Here is a 7,823-nt window from a genome sequence, read left to right on the forward strand (position 1 = left end):
CAGGATTTCAAACCGGGGCTGGCGGCGCGGTCCTGCTTTGCCGTTGGGTGAGGCGCGGCAAAGTGGAAGGCCGCCCAGGTGCGGCCCGGCGGACCCCGGCGAAGGGCCTGCTGGGGACTGCGGAGAACAGGTACGTTTCACACTGGCTTTGTGGTAGGAGGGCGAGTTCCGAGAGGGTAACCCTTGCCCATTGCGGGGGCCGGGTCAAAAGGCCGGCAGTTCCCATCTCTCCGCGGGGGCTTTGCTGGAGCCGGGGCGGCCTGGGATGGCGGCGGGGAGGGCCGGGGGCTTCGTCCTCGGCCGCCGTGTTTCCTGGGAAGCCGGGGCTGCTTTTTGAGGTGGTGCGCGGGACCAGGACCGAAGCCACCCCTCAAAGGTGGCTCTCGCTTAGATAACGAGTTGGCGGGAGGAGTAGGCTAACAACCTTAGCCTTTTCGGAGGCAGGGGGCTTTCTCGAAATGTCGGAGTCTGGTCGGTGAGGGGCCGCGGCGACCTCCCGGGGACTCCCCTCTGTGGGCTGTGAGTGTCTAGGTGGGCTGGCCGATGGCCGTGGCAGTGACAGTTTGTCTTCATCCTCAGTGTAAGCCGCAGGTCCCAGCCTTAACTTTGGGTCTTTAGAATTGCCAGCACATTTTCACGTGCGCTCCTCGCCCCTGGGTTTCTGTAGTAGAAGAGTCCAGTAGGCTGGATAGATAAGCCTTTAAAACAAAACAAAAAAAAGAATGGCATTTTCGTTCTCTTTAATGCGTGTGGGTAAATAAGTCTTTGGAATTATTGAGATATTTGGGAAAGCGTCTTTCCTATAGTGAATCACTCAACAGGTATTTAATAACGTGCAAAGCATTGATCTAGGACAACCTTTTTTTTCCTCGGGGGTGGGGGGCAAAGGAGTTTGCAGTATATGGGGGGTGAGAGAAATTAGTTGAATGTGATGAATCTTGTAGGCTTAGATAAGGTTGAGAAAATATGTTAATATTTATTAAGAGCCATGAAGTTTTTAGCCTCCACTAATAATACTGAGGAGTTCTGGTGGCACTGTGGGTTAGGTGTTGGATTGCTAACTTGAAGGTGGCAGGTTCAAACCCACCATCTGCTCAAGGGGAGAGAGATGAGGCTGTCTGCACCTGTAAATATGTGGAAACCCTAAATTTGGTTGCTATGGGTGGGGATACTTGATGTGGGTGGAAATTTATTATAAAGCAGTCAGCTGATGAAAAATAGGTGCCTTCCTATAAAAACCCGCTGCAGGAATTTTCAATTGATTGCTTAAATACTAAATATCTACCAAGTATCAGGCACTATACCAGACAATGAGGGCTCAGCAATGAACATAACACACAAATCTTTGTCTTTTTGCAACAGAAACTCAAGTGAGAAGACAGAAAATAGGTAAATACCCATGTAATATGAGGGAACAATTCCATGGGAACATTCTGTTGTCTTTTAACTTCATTTTTCCATGAGCTTTTTGAAGCTCTCTTCAAGTGTTAGATGGAGAAAAGTGCTTTGGAGCAAAATAAAGCAGAGAAGTGTTTGAGGAACGGCTGCAGTAAGAGTGGTTAGGAAAGACCACACTGGGCAAGTAGCCTTAAGGAGATGAGGCAGCGATCATGCACAAGCTTCCAGGAAGAGGAACTAAACAATTGGAAGTGACCTTACTGTCTGAAGATGAGAATGGCTAAGCAAATCATTTTGGGGTTTTAATGGAAGCATGATTAGAAAAATAATAAAACATAAAGCTATATAATATGATTGCAACCTGATAAAATATGAGAACACCACGGGCATTAGAGGATTAAGGAGAGGTGTGCAGGTAGGTTTACTTACACTCTAAAAAAGGGTTTTTTGACATGGAAAGCATAGAAGGTAGTGTTTTATTTGCCAAATGAGTGTTGTAGGTCATAAGAGTTCATTTGGGCTGAATCGGTAGGGAAGGCATCAGTGAATTGGTTGGATTTATAGTAAACCTTGGGAAGGAGCCCTAGTGGCCCTTTGGGTTAGGCATTGTGCTGTTAACTGCACGGTTGCCAGTGCAAACCCACCTTTCTCCGTGGGAGAAAGATGAGGCTGCCTGCTCCCCTAAAGATTGACAATCTTGAAAACCCTATATTAGGTCACTCTGAGTTGGAATGGATTAGTTTGGTTTTGGGGTTTGGAGGATGGGAGACTTCAGAATTCATAGAGGGAAGAGAGAGTTTAGTATGGGAACTGGTAATCATTTTCTGAAAAATCTGCTCTTCCCTAATTTTAATCATTCATGTTGGACTGAGGATGCTCTGTTTACTCTTTACTGTAATTGATATGCTCATAAGAACATTTGGTTTCAAGAGATTCTTCTGCCTGCCAGTTGCATAGAAGCTTTCGATATGGTGAAGCAGAAGCCGGACATTTGGGGAGAATAATTGTCCTGCAGTGCTTTCATATGAAAGAACGTTGTATTGGGATTGTCATTGGGAATGGTTTTCCTTGGCAGCAGAGAACCCATATTGTTGACTTCTTAGGAATCTTCAGATTTAGCAATGTTTGTGAGAATGTTTTTCATTAAAGCTCTTTCCTGAAAAACCCCAACAAGCCCTTCTATTGGTTTCTCTTACAATATTTAACACCCTTGATGCAGCTTAAAAAACCTGTGTAGGTCTCTTAATAATGTTGTTTGTAGAGGGAGGGAGAAGGGTTAGAGACTTTTCCCAGGATACCCTGCTGTAAGAGCTGTAATAGTCTGTTATTCTGAAGGACGATGTCTGTCTCTTGGCTGGGTGATTGAAATTAAATTGGGGGCTCAAAGCAATCACATCAAGCTGAGATGCTTTTGTCGTGGTGCCAAATTGCTCCCTTAGGGAAACTTACTCACAGATTGGGAATCTGTAACATAGTGACTTCTCCACCTCTAGGGCTCCCCATCAATAACTGCTGAGATTTCCTAGCACCTTTTTGTTTGAAGGGCTTCACAAACGGATTTCATTGCTGCACGCAGGGATCATTCTGGCTTCCCTGAAAGGCAGCAGCCTCTATAGTGAGAAGTGACAGCTGTTCTACAGCTGCAAAGCAATGTACTACAATATGACTTTGTTTTTTGTTTCCTTTCACATTAGTGTATCTCCCAGCTATGGAGCTAAAAAAACGGGGGGTGGGGGTGGGGAGAGAAATAACAGTATTCATGAGGATGAAAACATGACCCACCAGTAATATTAAGACTATTTTCAATTGACATTGAATAGGATGAGTAAATCTTAGCATTTTGAGTTATAATTTGGCTGAGATGGCAGCATTGGTACTGGTGCTGAAAGATAGTCATCCATAAATAATTCCTGAGAGTCAATTTTGTAGAGTGTTAATAAAAATATATGGTCCTCCATATAGAGAAGATGGTTATATTTAGCTAGTGTGGCTCTAAGCAAACCTATGTCAGAGAGAATGCCTTTTTCAGAATCAACCAGCCACATCTAGAACTCCCTGTTTCAGAGCTTGTTATTAACTGCTGTCAAGTAGATTCTGACTCTTGACAATCTCATGTGTTACAAACTGCTCCACTGGGTTTTCCTTGCTGTAATTTAAAAAAAATCATTTTATTGGGGGCTTCTATAACTCTTAACACAGTCCACACATACATCCATTGTATCTTTGCTGTAATTTTAACAGGCAGATTGCCAGATCTTTTTTCTGTGTACTTCTAGGTGGCTGTGAACCATTAGACAGCTGAGAACAAACTGTACTACGTAGGGGCCTGTTTAATAGCCAAGATCTGTTCAAATTTTGCTATTTTCTTGATTCTTGCCCGAATTTTATGTGCATTGCTCTTTGGGTTATTTGGAGAAGGGGTCTGAGATTGTTCAGTGTGTTATTATGGACTTTGTGCTGTGGGTGAAAGTTCACAGAGCAGATTAGTTTCCCATTCGTCTCCCATTTGTCGATTCACATGTTTCATGACATTAGTTGCAATCCCCTTAATGTGACAGCACTCTTCCCACTTCCTCTGTAGGTTCCTTGTTTCTATTCACTCATCTTTTCTGGCTTTTCCTGCCTCTCACCTTTGTATTTGGGCAAATGCTGCGCTCTTGGTCTTTTATGGTTGATTTATCCTGAGGAACACATTCCTCACAGCTGCTAGTGTTCACTGTATAGTCCTGTCTACTGTTGACCAAAAGGTGGTCTTTGGTCAATTCTATCCTTGAAGGGTAGGTATCTAAGGGCTGTAATCTTGGGGGCTCCACCAGCTTATTCCATACCAGTAAGTCTAGTCTTTTTTTAATGATTCTTGAATTCTGTTCTATATTTTTGCCCACTTTGTCCAGGACTCTGGTCAAAGAGGTGAGGTCATTGTCGCTGGGCACCATTTAGTTCTTCTGGCATTAGGCTAGTGGAGGCTGTGGTTCTTGGGGTTCATTAGCCCTTTGGATTGTTTCATTGAGCCTTTTATTTTCTTTGCACAGAATGGGAAAGGACCAACCAATAATTGTATCTTACATGGGGCCACTCACAAGTTTTTAAGATCCCAGTTATTACTTAGCAAAGTAGGATGTAGAACATTGTCTTTATAGATTTCGTTATGCAAGTTGATTTAGATGTGCCCCAAGACTATGGTCCTAAGCTGTCAATCCTAGTGACTCAGTCCCTCTTGGTATTTGGTTAAGGCTAAGAAGTTTGCATAACTTTGCTTCTGTATGGTCTACTATATTTGGGCATACTTGCAACTCATACAAGTAGGTGTGGAAATAGCCCTTTGCAAATCTGTATATGTTCCTGGGTATACACTTCCACATGCCATCCCACACATGCCCAGTTTATGTATCTACCTGTGTATCCACTTGTAAACTATTGCTTGTTGTTTCTGTTACTGTAGGATTATATATGTAATAAATAGTATTTATAGTTGTTGCCTTTTACTCTTGCATACCTCCCAGGGTCTTCCCTTACCTTGGCTGACCTCCCTTTGTTGTATATTGCCTTTCCCTTTACCCAAGTTATGCATATTTGCATCTGGTTAGTGATTTTACTTTTTCTCCCTCCTATCCCTGGTAACCATCAAAGAATATTACTTTCTCTAATAGTCTTTTGACTTTTTTTAGTAGTGCTCTCATTATTGGTCCTTTTGTGAATGTCTTATTTCAATCAGCATAGTGTCCTCCAGGTTCATCCATATTGGGAAGTGTTTAGTAGTACTCCATTGTATTTATGTACCATAGTTTGTTTATACATTCCTCCACTGCTGGATGCTTAGATTGTTTCTATAATTTTTCTATTGTGACTAGTACGATGGTGAACACAAATGTGCATATATCTATTTGTGTCATGACTCTTGTTTTTCTGGGGTATATGTGTAGTAATGGGATTGCTGGATCATATAATATCTCTTTTTGATGCCCCTTCATAGTTGTAAGTTTCACATTTAGACCTTTGAGCCACCTTGACCTTGATGGTGTGAGGTATGGATTAGGTTTCATTTTTCTGCAGATGGATATAATAATAATTTATAATTTATCAAGGGGTCACGAGGGTAGGAAGGTGGGGGGTGGGAGGGTAAAAAGAGGTGCTGATACCAAGGGCTCAAGTAGAAAGAAAATGTTTTAGTAACGTATGTACAAATGTGCTTTACATAATGGATGTATGGATTATAAAGAGCTGTAAGAGCTAGCTTCCAATAAAATAAAATAAAAAAAAGATCACTTCCACCTTTAATGGATTTCATGGAAGATAAGCTGTTCATAGGTAAATGAAATTACTTCTGAATTCTCAATTCTGTTCCACTGGTCTATGTGTCTATTACTGTACCAACCTTGTACTTCTTTGGCTTTCATGGCTGAGATCAGCAAGTGTGAAGCCTCCTGCTTTGTCCTCCTTCAGTAGTGCTTTGTGTATCTAGGGTCGCTTTTTTGTCCTTTAAAGTTGACGGTTGATTTTTATCTTCTTGATTAATTTATATATATGATCTCTTCAGTGTGTTGGAGTGGAAAGAACATAGGCCATGCATTCAGACCGGGGTGTGTATGTGAGCTCAGCATTTGTTAGTCATTTGAAGCCTCTGACCCGTCCTTTGTTCTCTTTTGTTTGTAAAATGAAGATGTATAAGTCATTCAAATTTATTTAAAGAAGAAATATATGTGAAGTTTCTAATTTATTGCCTGAATTCTTTTGAAGATAGCTGGTAAATATTTCTAACATAAATAGTGTTGTTTAAAAAAATCTAAAATTTGAATATAGTGTTAATCTTATATGGAAACAGACTAGACAGCCTAAGGGGAAAAACTGAATTTGAGAATCACTGTTTTAGGATGCAAAGAATCCTGATATAATAGGTTAATTGTTGGCCTGCTACTGCATGGTCAGTGGTTCAAAATAGTGGGAGAAAGGTAGGCTGTCTGCTCTGGTAAAGATTTACAGTCTTGGAAACCCAAAGGAGCAGTTCTAGTCCGGCCTGACAGCTTGCTCTGAGGTAGAACTGACTTGATAGCAGTAGGTTGGGCTTGGTTGGGTCCGGTTGGTCTGGTTGGTTCTAGGATGTACGGGAGTCCTGGTGGTGTAATGGCTAAGTAACTAAGAGAGAGAGAGAGACCTGGTGATGTGCCTTCCTAAAGATGACAGCCAAGAATTCCCTCTGGGGCATTTCTACTCTGTCGCATGGGTGGCTCTGAGTCACAATTGACAACACCCAGTAAGAGTTCTAAATGTAAATAATAGTTACCCCCAAATCTCCACACTTTCTCCCCACTCTAATAATAACCAAACAAACAAAATCAAACTCACTGCCATCAAGTTGATGCCGACTCTTAGTGATTCTATAGGACAGAGTAGACATGCCTCTGTGAGTTTCCAAGACTATTCACTGGAGTAGACAGCAGAAGATTGCCTCATCTTCTATGATGCAGCTGGTGGATTTGAACTTTTGTTTAGCAGTCCAATGCTTACCTGACCGAGTCACCAGGGCTCATTAAAAAAACCCCAAAACCACTGCTATTGAGTCATTCCAACTCACAGCGACTTTATATAGGGTTTCTGCGGTTGTGTATAGAGCCCCATCTTTCTCCCTTAGAGTGACTGGTGGATTTGAAGCACTGATCTTGGACTTAGAAGTCTAATGCTTATCCGACAGCACCACCAAGGTTCCCTGTGGAGGTAGCCAGCCCCCCACAACTAATCATGGGTTCAGTAGGCGCAACTGTATGGTTAAGATATATAAAGATTGATAACAGTTGTATGAGCCCCTAATAAAATGTTAAAAAATAAAAAAATAAAAATAAAAGGTATACTCACAATGGAAAAAAAAAGATATATAAAGATCATAGTAAGGTCATAGAGAAATGGGAGAGATGGGAGAGGGAGAGAGAGTAAAATAAAAAAGTCAGACATATTTCATGGTAACACGCTCACCTCAGCTCCTCTTTGTGGTACACGTGGAGGTGGGAGACGAGGGCAGGAGAGAGCTCTCGTCAGGTTTTATTTCTAACCAAAGCTTACATATCTTGGGATGGGGGGTGCAAGCCCCTGATTACAGATAACGATCTACATCATAGGAAGGGGTTGTAACATAGGCAATACAAGCAATAGGAGGGGGGTCACTTAGGGGTGTACGCGTAACAGTAAAGGGAGAAAACGGGGGTGCATATGTGGCAAAATGGGCAGACTCTAGACTCAATATAGTAGCTTAACCTTAGTCATCCTTGAGTGGTCAGGGGCTTGCCTTCTAGCACTCCTTCAAGGAAACAATAGCAGAAGGGAGCGGGCCCTATTTTTTTTTTTTTTGCCATCAATATTTCCAAAACAATTTATTTCTACTTGAGTGTGGTTTGTATTTCTTTTTTTTTTTTTAATCATTTTATTAGGGGCTC

The 7,823-nt window shown here is 42.0% G+C and overlaps 1 protein-coding gene across 1 annotated transcript in view; it reads left to right on the forward strand.

Annotated features, from left to right (window-relative positions):
- Positions 1-106: 106 nt before the first annotated feature.
- Positions 107-7,823, forward strand: part of RACGAP1 (Rac GTPase activating protein 1) — a 44,073-nt gene continuing 36,356 nt past the window's right edge. The window contains exon 1 of the mRNA XM_004711398.2: positions 107-130. The gene's annotated coding sequence lies outside the window, so the exon portion shown is untranslated. The remainder of the gene's footprint in view (positions 131-7,823) is intronic.

This window comes from Echinops telfairi, unplaced genomic scaffold (assembly GCF_000313985.2).
Source record: "Echinops telfairi isolate 266 unplaced genomic scaffold, ASM31398v2 ScPeMD7_12;HRSCAF=54, whole genome shotgun sequence".
Lineage (NCBI taxonomy): Eukaryota > Metazoa > Chordata > Mammalia > Afrosoricida > Tenrecidae > Echinops > Echinops telfairi.